The 19,394-nt window shown below is 35.8% G+C and overlaps 1 long non-coding RNA gene across 1 annotated transcript in view; it reads left to right on the forward strand.

Annotated features, from left to right (window-relative positions):
• Window positions 1–2,595: 2,595 nt before the first annotated feature.
• The window catches only part of LOC136021840 (uncharacterized), a 42,895-nt gene continuing 26,096 nt past the window's right edge, over window positions 2,596–19,394 (forward strand). The window contains exon 1 of the long non-coding RNA XR_010615920.1: window positions 2,596–2,727. This is a non-coding gene — a long non-coding RNA (uncharacterized LOC136021840). The remainder of the gene's footprint in view (window positions 2,728–19,394) is intronic.

Below are 19,394 nucleotides of genomic sequence, written 5' to 3' on the forward strand. Positions count from 1 at the left end.
GTATTAACTGCAAATGGCCTTTTACTTAAATCTTTCAACTTGGGAATAGAGTAATGAAAAATCACTTTATAAACTTCAAGTATTCTCATGAGATAATAAAAAATATTGCTGTAATTAAGCAGAACAAAGGAATTGAAAAAAACCTTGATTTATTTGCTCAGTTTTACAAAACCAAAAGAAATATAATGTAATATTGTAAGAACATTTAAGGTTTGAAGCAACATTACCACATGTCTTGTTTTCCAGGACCAGAGCTTTGTTTTAGTTATATTTATTTGACTATAGTTTTAATCTCATATTTTATTAGTGCTTCCCTCCCATTCTTGGTAGTGGGAGTACATGCTGGGCATAGGATTGGCTGGAACACTTTACTTTCATTTAAAAAAGATTAAAGAAAAAAGCTTTCTTCTTCACAAGGTACAGGACATGTTTTTGCATATAGAAGTAGTGTTACAAAAAGTGTCACAATTAAGATTATGAGACATTCTTTTGCAAGAAGGCTGACCAGGTGATTCTGGTTCTTCTTGTTTGCCTGTGTAGTAAAGTACTAAATTCAAAAGCCAAGTTACCACAAACAGATGTAAACTAAAGCTATCAGGAGGATTCTCCTGCAACAAAGTACTTTTGATAAAAGAGTAAGATTTTAAAAATATTTTTCATTATGTGGAGACTAGTATTAAAAAAGAAAAAACAAACCAACAAACCTGAAAATCAGGTTGTTTTTTCTCAAATTCCACCAAGTTAGGGGGTTTGAAAACTTTTGAAAGAAAACTGAGAGACTGGAAAAAATAATGAAAAATTTCATCAAAGGCAAAGTATTTGAGGAAAAATTTCCAATACTTTTAGACGTCCTGGGGATTTCTAATTGCTGACTTCTTTTTATCCTTCACTCCATTGGTATATGTTGATTGTCCAAACTGCTACCGTTTCATGAACTTCAACAATACAGTTTTTCTGACCTCTGAAGATTTCCTAATGCGTCAGTTCACCTAGGTGAGCTGCTTTTCCCACATCTCCAGGGCATGCCAGTCAACAGATCATCATTTCAGGGACACACAGTATCTGATCTGTATAGCAGAGTTTGCTGATGATTTAAAAACAAGTACCCAGCAATTTGAGTGGAAGTACAGAGCCCTAGACAAAGCTATGCCCCCAGGAAGCCGTCTTTGGGATTTGAATCAATTGCTTTTCAAGATTATTTTGCCAGGAATGTCTGCTCCTGTTTCCCCTCTGAAAAGGGGAGCTCACTAGCAGTGGGTTCCTTGCAGTCTTTTCTGGCTCATTGTTGAGGAAACATCTCCAGTATTCTGTGCCCTTTGCAGTTTAACCTCCTGTATTTGTCTACTTTTCCTTTCATGTTGGGTTGTCCATGCCCTCTTCTTTTCCCCTCCTGTATAAAATTGTCTTTGTTTAGGCCACTCCTTTTATCCCACCTGTATCAGGCTAGAGCAAACAAGGATTTACAGTTTTTATTTTTGATTCCAAAGTGATTGATACATTTGTGAGATCACGTCATCTGTGTTTTGCTTACTACATATAATTTTATAAAACATTTTAGGATTTCAGAATATCCCAGAGACTTTAAAACTGTTTAGTCATAATCCAATTAATGTATGTTTTTTGATGTTTTTTCTTTTATCTATCTTTTCTGGGTGAAGTGCATGTGCATGGGTGAAATGCATGAAGTGCATTTTATTCTCTTATGTCACATCTCTTTATGGTTTTGAATGTTCATGTTGGCTAGAATGGCCTTAATGTTACTGTGATAAATTTTCACAAGGTCCACATATTTTATGCGGTTGTGGTAGTTGCAATATTGTAGCATCAGCTGGTAGAGGATTAGTTACACAATTAAAGAAAAAGCTATAGCTTTACATTGCATAACAGATTGATATGAACTCTAACATTCTTTGTGGTTAAAGTATAGAGGAAAGCATCAGAATCTTATTGTTGTTTTTCCCCTCTATAATGGAAATGGCATTTAAGAGCAAATTCCATGAGAAACACCTGTATCTTCGTTGCTTCCCTGCACAGTCAAGCACTGGATGGTGTGTCTGGCTAATGCTTTTTTCAGCTCTCAGGAGCTCTGAGTGGTGATTGTTAAACCAAGGGCTACTTTCATTGACTTTCATAGTCTAGCAATGTTAATAAAGTTCAGTTATCAGTATAAACAGTCATTTAATTTACACAGGTTGAGACTGTGACAGATGAAATGAGAGCTGGCTGGCTGGCTGACCGACGATGCAATTCCGTTGCTGTTGTGATGGAACCTTGTATGTTCACATCAGACTCACAAGGTTTCATACTATTTCTAGCCTTATTCTCAGCATATTTTTGGATTTTCACAGTCTGTTCCAAACTTATCTGATTGTCTCAATAAGCCTGATAGCACAGCAGCTGACATCTGTGGGTGCTTTGCTTCTCACAAGCAATCAGCTAAAATCAACTCAAAACCAAAACATCTGCCACTGTCATACCACAGATTTAGTAGAAGAGCTGTGGGTTACAGATTTGTTTAAATGTGTGAGGAAAGGATGGGAAGAAAGAAGCAAAGAAAGAATACTAGGGAATTTGGGGGGTGGGAGGCAGAATAGATATGTTATTTAAACCTGATAATACTATCACTTTGAAGTTTTATATGTAATTTTTTGCTTTTAAAAGCCAATTGTTTCTCTTTCCAGTTAGCCCAGTGTTTTGGATTTTTTTGCTTGGCTCAGCAGTTCAGAGGTAAGGAGATGAATAAATTAAATTCTTTTAGGATGGGAACAGTGTTTTTGAGGTTTTAATTGAACCCTTAGCCAGGAGAAAATATGAAAGGAATGCCAATGAATGATCTTAACAAACAGTAATAAAATCCCCTACCTCCCCACCCAGACAGGACAGGACTTAAAATAAGGGAGGCTAATACAGCTGGCCGGATTGGTGTTGGGTTTTTTCTCCCAGCGTGTTATATAAGGCACCTCTGCTGGAATGTTTTCAAAGTAGGATGCTGCTTTCTAAATCTATTAATCTCATGGCATTTACAGTTTTGATATTGAGTAGTCACTGTTCTGCTAGATAGTTCTTCTGGCTCAAGTCAAAGGAAATGAAGATGGTAAAGAAATATATACCAGTAAGCAAGAGAACAAAGTGTCTATTTTATCAGATTAGCAAAGACTCAGTTAGGTGTGCCTTGGGGTTTGTCTGTCTCTTTGAATTCCATATGAAGTTTTCATACAGGTTTAAATAAATTCAGGACTGTATAGTAGTCCTTTATTATCCTGAAGCAGTCCTGAATTATCACAATCACAGCCTGCGCACTGGGTAAGGCAGTAACTTTTATCTCCTTTTTAAGTAGCCAGGGGGTGAAAAGTGGAGCAGGTTTAGGCTAGATCTGTGTAAAAAGCAAATACTATTTCTTCTTGTTAGAACTCAAATTCTCATTCTTTAAGTCATTCTTTGTAAAACTTTACAGAAGTTACTTTTTTTATTTTGGTGACTGCTGGCTACATTGTCACATTTTTGCCCTGTGGAAAAGTGGTGACTTTCCCAGAAAATAAGGTTTTGCTTTTCTTTAGTGAGATTTAGTGAGATTTAGGTTATGAGGGGTGAAACAGTACGGAGCTGTTCAATATGGTGTTGTTTGGTTGTTGTTTTTTTGGTTTGTTTGGGTTTTTTTTGGTTCTGTTTTTTAAGGGAATGTTATTTCTACAGCTAGAATCACAGAATGGTTTGGGTTGGAAGGGATCTTAAAGATCATATAGTTCCAACCCCACTGCTATAGGGACACCTTCCACTAGACCAGGTTGCTCAAAGCTCCATGTCTTCATATAGACCTTTATGATAGAAGCAAGGCAGAAATGCAACTGTTATTTGAAAATGGTAATAAAACATCTAAAATTTTAGAAGCTGAACCTTCTAACATTTGGGTGAGACTCCTGTTGGCTCTTCACAATAGGCTCTTGCCCCAGGAGCCTTTGCAGGCTCACAGGTAGAGGTGACTGTCCGTGTGAATCCAATTATAACACTGAGGCTATAGTAAGCTAATTTAGTTGTAAACGTAGAAGCAGCACATTCTGTACCAGCTAAAGCTCCTGAAAATACCCCTCCTCTGAGTGTTTGATATTCTTCCTTCATTTTTTAATATATGTTATTTTTCTCTGATATTTTAACTGAGTACTGAGGGATTAATAAATAATCTATTCCTTTATTATTCTTGTTAACCATATAGTTATTCTCTTAAATTTAGCTGCGTTGCATACTGGCTGTTAGAATCCAAAGCAAAATCTTGTGAAGATTAATAGAAAATTCAGCCTTCAGAGGAAATTTCAAGTTATTTTCAATATAGTGTTTCCATACAGCAAGCTTTCCGTTAACATGGTCTCTCTTTCCACAAAAATTTCTTGCAGCAAAAGGAAAAGTAAAAGGAATCTTTTTTTTTTTCCTCTTGCTACTTGGTTGAAACATTGTCACTTAGGTAGTAATTTCTCCAGGAAAAAATATTTAGCAAGATATTGAGAGTTTCTTCCGATATCTGTAGGAGAGGTGGACTATGTGGAGTTGTATTTCCTAATCATTTTTTTCAGAAACAAGCATGGTCCTGACATTCCCTGTGCATCCAATCACAGACTAAAAAATCCTTCAGTTGAAGTGCTGTTAATGAGTATATATATTGCCATGGAACATTTCCTTCAGCAATGTGTCTCTAAGAATATTAACTGGAATTAGAGGATAAATGAGTGCCTGAAGCTAACAAGATTTTTCATATAGCTCCCTTGTTTTATAAAGTCTTAACTGAGATGCTTTCGTCCCGATCCTGGGACTTGTGCTTGTCTAAATGGCCCTGTTGAGGTAGTACTATTCAGATGAGAAAGAACTGCATGATGAGGTCTTATTTATTGTGTATTATGTGCCCAGGAGAGTTGTGTAGTCTCCTTCTCTGGAGACATTCAAAACCCACTTGGACATGTTCCTGGGCCACCTGCTCTGGGTGTTCCTGCTTTGGCAGCATGGTTGGACTAGATGATCTCCAGAGGTCCGTTCCAACTTCAACCAGCCTGTGATTCTGTAAGTAGTATGGAAAGTATGGAAATTAAGGCTAACTACAGGCACAAGGCTGAGCACAAAAGTTACCTTAGGCCCTAAAGCAGTGGCAATAATGGAATGCAAGGTAACACTCTGAGCCATGTTTCAAATCAATAAACACAGATAAACAAATTTGTGACTCCTTAAACAGACTAATGTGCTTCTTTATTCTTTTTCTAATAGTGCTTATTTGCAGGTATTTGAAACAATAAATCTCAGAAAATATCAATACAATCTGGAACTTGAATGATTAAAATGTGCAACTTATATATTTGAAATATATATGAAATACATACCTTTAGGATATCAGTATTCTAGGCACCTCAGCACTTGGGACATTTTTTCCACTTTAGAAATGCATAAGTGAAAATTCTTGGTTCATATCACCATGATTTGTCTTCTCAGCGATGAAAAGCCCTAGGAAGGGTCTAGTGAAGTTGTTATAATAAGCTGTATATGCAGCTAATCTGTAAAGAACACAGTTTATGTTATTACATTTTGACTTATTAATTATGTCTTGAATTGATGACTTGCTTTCAAATTAATCAAAATATATACAGTGCTTCCTACTAAAATTGTTTGACTTCTATGAGTTGTCCTGTGAGAAGACTCTGAAGCATTGGAGGATTTGGTTATAAATACTGGGGAGCACAATGGAATTCCTTAAGGGTTGTTGTGGGTGATCAAACAATACAAATATAATGTTCTTGAGTAAGAACATAGATTATGCTGGAGTGTGATAACTGCTAGTAAATATTGATTTTTAATTAACTCTTATAAAATAATGTGAGTGAATGTAAACAATATTTGAAAATATGATGTTACAAAAGTTATGACGTGGCATTACCTTTCCCTTTCATCAAAGGAATATTTAAGTTTTGGAATAAAGCAACAACAGATAATTCATGCACAATGTTTTCAAGATAAAAAGCATATAGGTAATATATAGATATAATATATATAGATAAAGAATGAATTTTTTTGTAAGAGATACTTTAACCCTTTTAATTCATGAATATGTATGTCCTTTCTTGCAGCAGTGGCTATAAATGTGTTTATTTTTTCACTAAATTTAGACTGGCAGCAAACATTTATGTGAATTACTGAGTCTGACATCTAATTAACACAGTCTTTACAGGTTTAATGAGCGGTGATAAATTTCTATCCTTTCTTTGGCACATTTTAATTAGTTGTAATTATGAGCAGAGTGACCTGAAAAGCTTGTTGTCCCATGGATTCATCATAAATTTGTGTAATTTATATATGCGGAGGCAGAATGAGTTTTTTACGGAATTGAAAAACTAAAGGTTATTTAAGCCATTGCATCAGTCATATCCTGTAAAACTCAGGCAAGCAAAATGCTGGACATAAATGTTTGACTACACTGCAGGTGATGCTTCATGAATTAAATTTATTGTCCTTTTTTTGTCTGAAAAATAAGGAAGCATCAGAATATACTTTGTTTCTTATGACTGAAACACTGACTGCTAACATTCATCTTTAGTGACAGTAGGAGTTTCAAGAAGAGAGTATATGTGTTAAATACTTACAAAGATTTTTGGCACTAAATCATTGCTGAAGTGAAATGCAAAGAAATGAAAATATAAGCTTAATTAAGATGACAACACAAGTGCAAAGTGTTCTTACTAAAGCCATCCTGGAAAACTAATGAAGAATAAAACTTTACAGCAGTCAATACTATTCCTCCTTTACAGGGATTTTTGTAGTCTCTAGAGAGACACATGAAAGAACGCTCAATGAGACTAATAAAAATTTACATGTTAATGTAGCATATGAAAGTAACTGAAAAGTTCAGCCATTTAAATAAATGCATATTTCATAAATACTGTAAAAATCAAACATGCTAACATTTTATAAAGATCTCAGGCATGAACCTCACTTTGATTAAAATGATATAATTTCATAAAATGAGACTATGTAGCATTTCTCTCCTGTAAACATGATATTTCACTTGTATGAGTAACAGTGTCTGATAAAGGATGACATGAGTCAGGGTTAAAATAATTTGAGGCTCAAACTTGTGAAGTGCTATACTTTTTTGGAGCTGATGGGTATCTGAAACATATGGTATCTTGCAATAGTTGTTTGATAGAGTTATGAGGAAAGGAGCAAAAGACATCTTACCTGTTTATACAGTTATAAAAACATGAGTATTCTCTATTAATGGTGACTAAAATATTCATATTCAGAAGTCAGAACAACATCTGAGTCTATCTGTTTCTATGATTTGGGCTCAAACATGCTTTCCTGTGAGTGACAAAGCATGGAACAGATTACTAGCTTCTGCATTAGCAACAAATTGGTCTTCCTTTAGCATCTTTTGTTATTTTCATTTAGGACAACACAGCTTTGGACAGTGTCTGCTGAAGAGCATATTTTATGGTAAAATTACTGAATAAGGGTCTTCCATTGAACCTGTGTCTCATACATAAGAGCCTATGAATGGCGGGGGTTGAGGGAGCAGTAGAAAATGCCTTTTCTTCCAAATCTGTATATCCCCGTGACTATGGGGTTTGATTTCTTGAAAGTTTTCTGTGATCTTAACTCTTGTAGTCTCAGTAAATCCAGATTATAACAGGACTAACCTGAGGTGAAATATATAAGGACAGAACTCAAAGTGGAAGAACAGCCACAGTAAAAAGGGACTAAAAGTTGAAACAATACATGGACTGGAAAGCTTAACAAGTTTGGAAAGATAATTTTTCCTCAGAGAATCATTTGAAGATAATATTAAAACAAAGTTAATATCTATCAAGCTCAGGTCTCAGTTTGTTGTAGTGCCTTATTTTAATGAACTTTCCTCTTTATTCAGTTCTTTTATAGTGTTTACTAGCCTTGTTGGCATTCATTTTCACTGCGTTTTTTTCCATTCCTTTTATGAAAGATAAAATAAATTGCTCACAATTACTTTGCATAATGATTGATGACTGTGTCTTGTTTAATCATTTTTTAATGTTTGTCTGCCTGTTGAGCTACACAAGGAAACTGTTGTGCAGACAGTAATGGCAAGTGCAAAAAGTGCAAACAACTCTTTTATTTTTTTTTTTTTTTTTTTTTCAAATTTACAAGAAAGGTTTGTTTCCTAGAGAGCATTCATTTGCTGTTGCTTTGTTGGGCTATACAGCAAAAAACGTTTCTGTCAGGCTGCTTGGGAGCCTAAACCAGACTTGATCAAGAGGATATTTTGTTTTTCACATTCATCCTAAATTTTCTTCTTTGGGCATGGTTTGTGCATTCCTAGAAAATGAAAACAATTTATTAATAGCAGAGTACTTCTTTGCTAAGTGCCACTAGATGCTCCTTAGAAGGGAGGAAAACTGTGACCTCATATTTTACCAACTTTCTCTTTTGTGGTCTCACGAGACATTTTAGAGGATCTGGTCCATGTTAGCCAGCAATACCATATCATTCCAAAGACTGTTTTCTCCCCCAGTAAGTTTGATCTGCAGAGCTTGAGAATTTGATCTGTAGCCTTTCATTTAATGTCATTTATTTTGTTTAGCAAATCAAAGCAAGTTCAGCTTTTACTTAATTTAAAGTCAGTTTTTCTTCTACAGCAGCACTATTCTACAAAAAGAGTAAATCAGGTGTAAGTATTTTTGGTGTGGCATTTTGAAATGGAACTATGAAGACATAAATGAGAGCCTTAGCAGATGAATATCAGACATGAGTACTGTTTCTGAGATTGAACATTAACTTCTCCCAGTAACACCTTTGAGTGCAAAGAAATCGGCGTTTAGTGTGTCAGTTTCTTGAGCTGGCTTTATTTTATCTCCTGCTAAACTCATCAGGAACCAAATGATGAAATAAAATATTATGAGAATCAAAGTGAAAACTATCCAGCCTCTGAGTTGGAGACAGATCTTGGAACAATTGTATTTCCTCGAGTACTGCTGCTCATATCTTTTCTATTGCTCTTGCTACTTGAACTGTCATCAAGGACAAAAATAGTTGAGTCCTAAATCTTCTCCACTTTATATATGAACAGAGATAATAAAAACTCCTTGGACATAAATTGACCTTGTAAATCCTGTCAAAAGTGCTCTGTAAATGGGGAAGAAACAATGACAGAGGATACACATCATTGTCCTTACTAAATCTATGGAGACTACTTAGGAACAATAATGATGACACACATTAACTCTGACAGGTATCACTTCCAAACAGTGAAAGTTCCTTTTGGGGAAGTTTCTGGTATGTTTTTAGCTCAATGCATTGTGTGATAGGCCTGGTTTTGCTGTTTGGTACTGGCTACACCCAAAAATTTACTGAGCAAGTAAATACTTCCTCTTTTGCAATCATGAAAATGGAAGATGTCATCTAAATGGTGCATGGACTGAATTTAAGTGTTGTGTGTAATAATGAGTTCAAATAAGCTAGTTTGCAGCACTATAAGGAAATTAATAGGAACATCATTTAGCGAATGCAAATTGCCCCTCTATGCACACTATTTTTCTGGATTTGATTTGGTTTAAATCAAGCTTGTTTTGGTAAAAGTATGAACTAATGAAATGAATCCACTTAAAAACGGCCAGACCAAGCCAGACCAGGTAAGTCAGTGAAATGATGAAGAGGATAGCAATATATTTATTAGAAAAGGAGCACCATATATGTACTCGACTGCATATTTATTGCTTATTAAGAAGTTGCATAAGACCTTGTTCTTAAAGGTACTTATTCAGCTCTTCAGAGTCTGAGTGACTTAATCAAAACTTCATTGGCAATGGGTGAGACTGAAAGTTAAACCTACTAAAGGATTTAGGTGCTTTAGAGTGTGTTTTAGGCATGTAAGTCCAAAACTGTTAGTCAGAAATCCTAAACTTGTTGATGCTATGGCTCAGGGCAATTTTAAAGTATTTAGATTCCTTCTTGATTAGTTTAAATATCTCTCTTTGACTGTACAGAAAATAGTCCCAGCATTGCTTAAGCCCTAGCAGAATCCAGTAAGCAGATGACAGTCATCTTAAATTTTCTGCAGGACTAATTGTTACACCTTTTAATCACAGACATCTTGTTCCTCAGGAAATACAGCTGTAGTTATTCTGTTTCAGGGGAAGGTCTGTGATGATGTGCTTCATGAAGCAAACTACGGTATAGATTATTTGCCCAGAAAATAGGAAAGCCAATGAAAACCTTAGTTCTGTGGAGTTCTACACTAATTGGAGATAATTTTCTTTACTCCACCTTCAAGCATGTTTTTTGTGGGAAATGTTTACTTCTGTTGGATCTAAATTATACTTTTTTTTTTTTTTTTGTCTTCTCATTCTCCCTATTTATTGGCTTTGTGGATCTCCCTGTGTCAAGCTGTAGATTTATGATCAGCACAGTTGTAAGGTTGCTGTGTTTAGCTTCCCTACCTGGTTGTACTGTGCCATCTTCAGTGGCGGTTCCCTCTCTCTCACTGACTTTTCTACTACTGCTGTTTCCTTGCAGTTTTGTATAGAAAAGAAATATACTAACATGCAGGTTTTGTCGGGGATAGTTATTTTTCTTCATAGTAGCTAGTATGGGCTATAGTTTGGATTTGTGCGTTGATAATTCTGGCATGTTTTGGTTGTTGCTGAGCAATGCTTACACAGAGTCAAGGCCTTCTTCTCACCCCAACCCACCAGTAAGGAGGCTGCGGGTGCACAGGAAGTTGAGCATGTAAGGCTGGGGGAGGAAGAAGGAAGAGGGGATGTTTGGAGTGATGATGTTTTTCTTCCCAAGTAAACATTATGTGTAATGGACCCCTGCTTTCATGGAGATGGCTGAACACTTGTCTGCCAGTCGGAAGAGGTGAATGAATTCCTTGTTTTGTTTTGCTTGCATGCACAGCTTTTGCTTTACCTATTAAACTGTCTTTATCTCAACCCACAAGTTTATTTACTGTCACCCTTCCAGTTCTCTCCCTCATCACATCTTGGGGCAGTAAATGAGGGGCTGAGTGGTGCATATTTGCCAGCTGGGGTTAAACCTGTATTTAGACATCTGAAGTAATGTGGTAAGACATTTTAGTGTCATGGCAGGTGTAAAGCAGAATTCACTGTACTAGAATTCTTTTTCTGCAGCAGATAAATAAGTAAAATGTCACTCAAAACAAGTGAAGAGCAATTCACTGTGATCTGCCTTAAGATGGCTGGAATGCTAGCTGAGTCCAAAGTAGCAAAAACTAAACCAAGTCAGGACTAGAGGGACAGCTGAAAGAAGGCTAGACTAGGGAACTGAACGGCTACTGAAAAAGAAAATTGGATAGACTGAGGGGAAGACAGCTTGCACAATTTTTTTGCTGTCATCAGAATTGGGTTTATATGCTATACAATACTATTTGATTAGGGTACAAGTATTACTATAAGGAGATGCATAAACTACCTCTGAATGACCTGTTGGGAATGAGGTTAGAGGGATTGTTTATGCATTCCCATTAAACACTTTTGTCCTCCTCCCACATAAAGTAACTAAATACAAACCCCACAATTACTTTTGGGGATATAGGGTTTATTCATAGGCCTAAATGTTGCTAAATGTTCTATAAATAAGCTCAGGTGAAGAACAGAATCATAGGATAACTAGTTGGAAGAGACCTCTACTGGTCCAACCTTTAGGATCATCTTGTCCAACCTTAATGGGTAATTTGGTATATTTTTCACTGTACTGTATAGAGAGAACCTACCATTGTTTCCAGAGTTATTAATGCAAAAGTAATTAAATTGCTTATGTAGGAAAATTTGATTATATTATGCTGAATAATAAGTGTTCAGCTGGGTTTGGAACAGTCAGAGTGAATATTTTTCTGGATGTAAGATTATCTTTTCCCAAAACCCACAAGTGTTCTTTCTTGCATCTAAATATTTTCAGTCTTTAATGGTGCTTAAATTAGATTTTATTTATGCTTAAATCAGTACATTGGAGAATTGTCTGAAATCCACTCAGAAGTGCATTTCAACGGAATTATTTTTTTTCTAAAGTCTTAATAATACTGTATCAGGGGCACCAGCATGAACTGGAGCAATTTAAAAGATTTAAAGTGTAGAATTTTTTTTTTTTTTTTTTTTTTAATTTTTCCATTTTAACCATTGTATCTGGCTCTCATCCCATTAATTTTTTTTGCAGTTGATCAAAGTAGAAGGAGTTAATTTAACGTGTTAGTAACAGAATGCATCATAACTACGGAGGTTTGCCATCAAGGAGCTGGATATCAGAGGTGCATGTGCTTTCCATGAGACTTTCAGAGCTGTATATGCTTTCCAAGGTACAGAAAAGTGAAAGAATTTTTTTTCCAGAGAGAAGTGATCAGATATTGTCCAGAGATAGCAGGTGAAGAGATAATACATGTACATTATGTGTCAATAACATTAAAGAGAGGTTTGCTTATATGTGAATGCTGCTGAAAGATGAACATCAAACCCAAAGTACAACGCTTGAATTGATTTGTGTACAGCAGCTGAATGTGGATAATGCTCTGTTCTTTAGCCATCTGAGCAGTTTTCTGCTTTTTACTGATTCAAGCACAGCCAAAATAGAGTGTAATGAAAGGAAGAGAAATGCTGTAGTTATCTTGATGCTTAAACACAATCTAAAGAATGGAAATGGACATTGGTTTTGCAATGTTAATTAACTGATGGGATTATGCACTTCAGAAGTGTGTAAAACTGTTTAAACAGAAGACTGGGTGTGGGTGGAGCTGGGAGAAATCTACTAGTGTTTTTTCCAGACTTTTTATGCTACAGCTCTCACAGGCAGCTGTGGTACATAAACGATACTGCAGCAAGTGAGGGGTCAGATTAATGGTATTCAGCAGAGGCAGGAGGAAAGGGTAGAAAATTGGAAAGTGTCATAAGATCTGCAGAGACTTCTGTATGTGATGGGGAATCATAGGAGTGGCAGGGTCAGATAGAGCAGTTGGAAGTGGTTAAGATGTCATCTCAGAATCTGACGAACAGTAGTTCATTTACGCTTCAGGATCCTCTGGAAAAAATGATATCTAACATCACTAAGGTTCTACTACAAATCATGGATTCTATTGTCACCTAGTTTTTGGCATTTGACTCTGAAATCACTGTGGCAAAATAACATGTTTTCTAAAAATTTGCCACTGCTGAATTTTAATAAAGTGAAATTTGTGATAATATAAAACCAAATCTACTTTTTTATCAATTTATAATATATATCTAAGTACATAATCTGTACAATAAAATTTAATAAATTATTTTAAAATCATACCTACAGTAATACAGAGTCACAAAAATCTTTCAAATATCATTTTCATACTGTCTACCATACAGGGAGCAATAAAACACAGATGGAAAATGACAACTACAGTAAATAAAGTTTGAAATTTTAAAAAGATGATTTATAAGACACTTTAGTAAGCTTTCCAAATTGTGAAGAATAGGCATCTTTCAGTGATTATTTTTCCAGACATGACAACTTTTTTGACATCTCAGAATTGTACCTGCCAAAGAAAAATAAAATCAAATTATTAATGACAGCAAGTATCTTTTTAGTCCAAATAAATAAATAAAAAAAAATCTGATTAGAAACACTCTCCTGTGTATATGGGGTAAAAAAAAAAAAAAATCTTCATTTATGTAAGAGTGCAAAATGAGAAATGTCTTAAAATAAAAAAAAGTTCCCTCATGCTGAGACATGACGTCCTATGGAATGATGTTCAATGACTAAACGCCATCTGAAATCTTGTCAGGATTTTGTCTTTTTCTTTTCTTCCCCCTCCCCCCCCCCAAATCAGCATTCCTCTCAAATAATAATGGGATGTGGCTGGCAGATAAAACAAGCTAAACATGTTATTAGAGAAAATGGTAATTAGAAATATGTATGTTACATTGTACTTTCTTGGAAGAGTCTTAAATTATCATCAAGGAGAGAGGACCACTACAAGCACAGCAAAGTTTTCCATCTTGGTAAAGAATGTCCATCACATGTGTTGTCATATAACCAGGCTCTGTGCTTTACAGAAATTGGGTATACTACATAGAGTATGACCTAGTAATGAATTAGCTCCCAGAGAAGCTGCCACAAGAGGGATCCTTTTGCACTTATATTTTGGAGCTATTGAATTTAATTTGAATTCCTATTCAGGTTGCTTAAATGTCGACACTATTAACAACTTCACATTGTTAACTACTTCACTTGGATTTTGGACATATGGACCTAAAATCTGTATACTTGATTGAAAGCTATTTTTGCAGGTACTCTGTAGATAAATGCATACTTGAGGAAGTGAGTCAGCTGCAACAATTGGGTCATCTTCAGTTTTCACTCACAAGAATAAAATCTTTCTAGTCTTTCTCTATCAATGCAGAACTTATCCCTGGTGTATACTTTATTTTTGTGTCTATGTTCGTTTCATCTATCCCAAGTAATTGGAAGGCTGTAGGATAGCTTTTCAGTCTAACAAGTTTTACTAGCTGAAAGCTTTTGAGATACCACAGGTCATCCTTTTTATACAGAGGAGCTAAGTTTTCCTGTTTCATACAGTATTTTTTTTTCTTTACAAAAAACCCTTCTTGTTCTCTTATAATAGTTGTTTTCTACATGATCCCATTTATTTTCTGGTAGGAGGGAGCTGAAATAGGAAAGCCTGCTCTTAGTGAAATTTCAGTGGTCTAGGCTTATTTGATGAAATGGTAGATCTGCTTTATCACTCTTTGTTTCCATACCTGCTAATTTGCATCTACTTCTCTCTTAATTTCTAACATATCAAGACTGCTGTCCTAGTTTCTGCTTTTTTGTAACCGTGTTTAGGATCACTTCATACTTTTATCAAATTCTCTATTTTCTTAGCTTAATGCTGATTTAGTTTACCCATATTTCTTAATACATCATTTATCCCCTTTGTCTGTATTGTGCTCTGCTAATATCACTCATGAAATCTATCAGTAATTATGGAAGTAATTACTTGGAAATTTAGCTGGAACTGAAATTCATCTGGGAAATAAATCTCGGAAATTTTGACAGATTTTGGTGTGGAAATCAAGATTTAAAAATAAAATAAAAGCCTATCCAAGTTTTGCTTTGGAAACTCACAGGAGCATCAAAATATCTGCATGTATTTTCCTCTCATTTTCCTTGTTATGTTTTATCTGTAGAAGGTTTACCTGGCCTTGATAGTGAAGAAATCGATAATTACAGTTTCACCCCTGAAAAAATGTCAGGAAAAAAGATTTATAAGGTTGCAGGTTGAATCTCCCCAGGTTTCACAGTAGCAGTAGTGCAGACACTTTAACAGTAGCTTTGAGGTCACTGCTGAAGTGTACTGATAGTCGGTCTTAATACCTAGTTGACGTGTGTCTATCGCAATGCCAGCAATGTGTATTTATGGATTTGCACCTTTGTGCCAGTCTCGGTATATGGAACAAGAATTTTGGAAATTAGAAATTGAATAATCCTGTCATGATTGATTGCTGCTTCTGCTCAGATGCTGTTGAAATGTTTATTCCAAAGACAATTATAGTTTCTTTTTATCTGTTGTACTAAAAAAAAAAAAAAGGCTGAAAAAGAAACTAAGATCTATAGAGCAGAGTAGTTCAGTGTGCTTATATTAACCTAAGAAATGCTTTTTCTTAATGTCAGTAACTATGTTGTAGAACTAGGTCTTTCAAGAAATCTGAGTTTAAGATACTGTCCATCTTTAACCTTTAAGTTATTAAATTGTTTCATAGGGTGATGCCCTTCAGAAGGGCTCTCTGGAGGTCTTTAGTCCAGCCTTCTACAGAAAGCAAGGTCTGCGAGGTTAGATGTGTTTGCTCAGGGCGTTATCCAGTTGGATCTGGAAACCTCCAAGGATGGAGACTGCACAACTTCTATGATCAGCTTGTTTCACTGCTTGGTTGTTTTCCTCTTCAAAACTAGTCCATACCTTCCTTGTTTAAACTTGTACCTATTGATCCCTATTGATCCATGTTTTTCTGGGGGTCCCAGAACTGTATGGAGTATTCTATATGTGATCTAATGGGTACTGAGCATTTTTTTGTAATTCTTGGCTATTTTTAGCCCTGCTGTTGCAGGAGCTTAGTGCTGAACATAGTGGCTTCAGTCCTTCCTCAATCCTCAGCAACTTGAAATTTTTCTTTCCTGGGGAAAATTCTTGCTGAGGATTGCTCTCAGAAGGCATCAGTGTGAACCATTGGAGGAGAAGGGTAAGAAGCATCCTCTCTACTAAATTTGCTGTATTTAGGGATAGCATGTTGTCTGTGGGATTCTTCTCCTTTGATATCTCTTTTTCTTGGGGATGTCACCCTGAATCATCCAAAATAATTACTGGTTTTGTTATTGATTGTGGCACAGCCAGGAATCAGGGAATTTTGGTACTAATTTACATGGCAGATTACCATTCTTACAGGCACAGAGCATAAAAGAAATCTTCACCTGGAAGATGCATGAGCATTTTAGCAGAATTGTTAGTGTTGTCACTCAAAAAAAAAAGAGTTGTATTTTTCAGGTTGTTTTTACCTCAGCAGCCATGGGAAGTGATTCTAGGTTTTGGATCCTGCAGGTCATTTGCATTTTCTCCTCTCCAGATGTCCCCTGCCCCTAGCAGCAGCAACCTACTTCTCCCTAAGCAAACATCCTTTGTATGAAATGTAGATGTTTTATTTCTTTAAGTAAGCAGCAGCTTACCAGTACCACACAGGCATCTCTCTCCTCTCAATGTTCACTGCCTGCAAGTTACTTTCTCCATTAAAAAACCACTGATGTACACAGATCAGCCTTTCCTGCCATGAAGCAGCAGCATTAGTGGGCCTCTCTCCACGCTGGGATGTGGTAGGTACAGCAAAAGCTGCTGGAATGATAGATTTCAACTGGAAGAACAAAAAATGGAGTTTCTGGTGTACCATGCTGATTTCTGTTAGGGAAGGGTATTTTAAAATGTTCTGCTGTTTTGTGATGAACAGTTATGAACTTTAAGGTCTGAATGAATTTCATTCAGCCCAAAGGAAGTTTCTCTGTAGAGCTTTAATACCAAACAGATGCTGTGCCTGGCAGGGATCTTTCTCCTTAAAATACAAACCACAGCAGCTTCAGGGTTGTTTGGAGCTCTGATAGCTGCTAAGCTTGTCCAGTAGACATTAACATAAATGCTGGCTGAGTTGACTGCTTAGTGAAAATTTCTCTTTCTTTCAGAAGAATATCCTAGCTTTTATAGCTTCTGCGGTCCTGAATGAATGGGTAAGGATAAGGAGGAAGAGACAGAGAGAATGGACTTCCCATGAAGGGAGATAGAGGCTAGTAACATGCTTGGAGCCACAGACAGTGAAAAAAATTGCTTTTCATAAAGTGTTTTCTGTGTTACTTTATTTTCTTAGTCAGAAAGGATACCATTCCAGAGCTAACACAGATTTATTAAGTAGTAAATCCGTAAGACATTTAATTCTTCCAGATATTGCGCCTGAGTTTTTTATTATTTTGTTTTTAATTTTTAGTATTATTTAAATAAGGTTTATTTATTTAATATGGAGGATGTATCTCTGAAACACCTAAGAAAAATGCACCAAATCTTAACACACCTTGTGATACTAAATGCTTTTTATGGATATAGTTTTAAGTAAGTTTGGTTTTTTATACCTTAATCCACTGAATGAGGGTAACTCAGAATCCATCCAGAAAACCAGATCCTTATCTATATCTAAGCTTAGTCTGCAGCATTTGATCAGAAGTCTCCTAAGAAAGGGTGCTGAAGATTATTTGATATTCTTAAAAAAAAGTCTCTGCTCCTCTGATCCTTTTTACTTTCTCATGTAATTCAGACATGCTGGATTTGGTTTGGCCTGGAGTATGATAATGCTGTGAATTTCTTAAGGTTCAGGCTCTCTTTCATTTCATAAGGGGAAGTAAATGTAACCCTTCAATGTTTCTGTTACATTCAAACCTGAACTTTGAGGTGACCTTTCTATACTCTGTGTTGCACCTCTGTCGAGGAATATTAAAGTGCCCGATTCAAGTCTCCACTTCACCTGTGTCATGGTAGAGTTTTGGAACTGGAGTTTCCTATTGCCTCACCTACTCCTTCAGAAGTGATCAGGGAACCCAGGACTCTAAGGGGGGTAATTGCTGCACAGTTGCCAAGTTAGCTCCTACCTAATATCCAGTGAAGACACTGTTAAACAACAGTAAAGACATGTGAAACTGCAGTAAAAACGTGTGAATCTGACCTGGATTAATTGAAGTATGATATAGCTAAACAAGACTAAGTGGTATTTGCATAATGTATCCAGCCTGTTAGTCAGTGGCGTGTGTATAAAACGACTTGAAGCACTTTCTGGAATCTATGGGTTCATCTGTGTTAATATTTTAACTCAGATCAGAAATACACTTTTGAGGTGAATATTCTGATCACCCTGATTTACCAGCATGGTATACTGCATAGTCGTCCTTCAGTACACAAAGTAGATTTTCTTTACATAAAAATAAAAAAGGAAAACTTTCTGTAGAAACATGCTTGATGTGATCTAGATGCTCATAGTTATTCAGTTTGTTGAGATCAGACTAAAGCTGTGCCAAAAGACACTGAAATGCTTATAATGTAGATGTCTTGTCCTTGACCCGAGGTGCCTTTTTTTTTAACTCTAGACCCACTCTATGTTATCATGCTATCTCTAAAGTAGTCTTATGCAGCCCGTTTGCTCATAGCTTGATTTATATGGAAGTAACTTTTGCTTACTGATATTGCAGAGAGCTTGCAGAAATCTCATCCACATCAAAATAATATTTTTCTATACTTCATACTGTTAGCAGAGAGGTAAGCATCCACTTAGTTGTAGAGGCCATCTACTCTTTTATTAAGTGTTATTAATTGTTATTATTGAGCTTTCACTTTTTTGTATTTTTGCTATTGATTTTATTCAGTTACAATTAGAGCTGCAAAGCACTTTTATTCTTCCCCCTCTCTCCTCCTGATGATTTACCCCAAATTTATTTACCATCCTTGCCATGAATAACCCAGGGTATAATCAGCCTCCCTGAAACAGCTTAAGTGAAATGCATTGTGGGATGAGAGTAAGACTGGAGTTAATAATAAATTATCTGTGTTTCTGCTTTTTTCTGAGGTTTCTTCTTATGTGAAAATAGACGATTAATTTTATTAATTTGTTAGTTATTTATTTTTCCAAAGCATCTTGTTTTTATCTCCATGAGAAAGGAAGTTAGATGTTTCAAATTAAACAAGTATGAGTACTCAGCTTTGATTTTGCCAGGTGGGATTAGCATGTCTTTTATAGCTCGATCTTTGTCTATAGTTTTTCCAGTCAAGTTTTCTACTGTTTCAGAAAAAATTACTTCTTTGATAGTCACAAATCCCATAAAATTTGTAT

This window comes from Lathamus discolor, chromosome 1 (genome assembly GCF_037157495.1).
Source record: "Lathamus discolor isolate bLatDis1 chromosome 1, bLatDis1.hap1, whole genome shotgun sequence".
Taxonomy (NCBI): domain Eukaryota; kingdom Metazoa; phylum Chordata; class Aves; order Psittaciformes; family Psittacidae; genus Lathamus; species Lathamus discolor.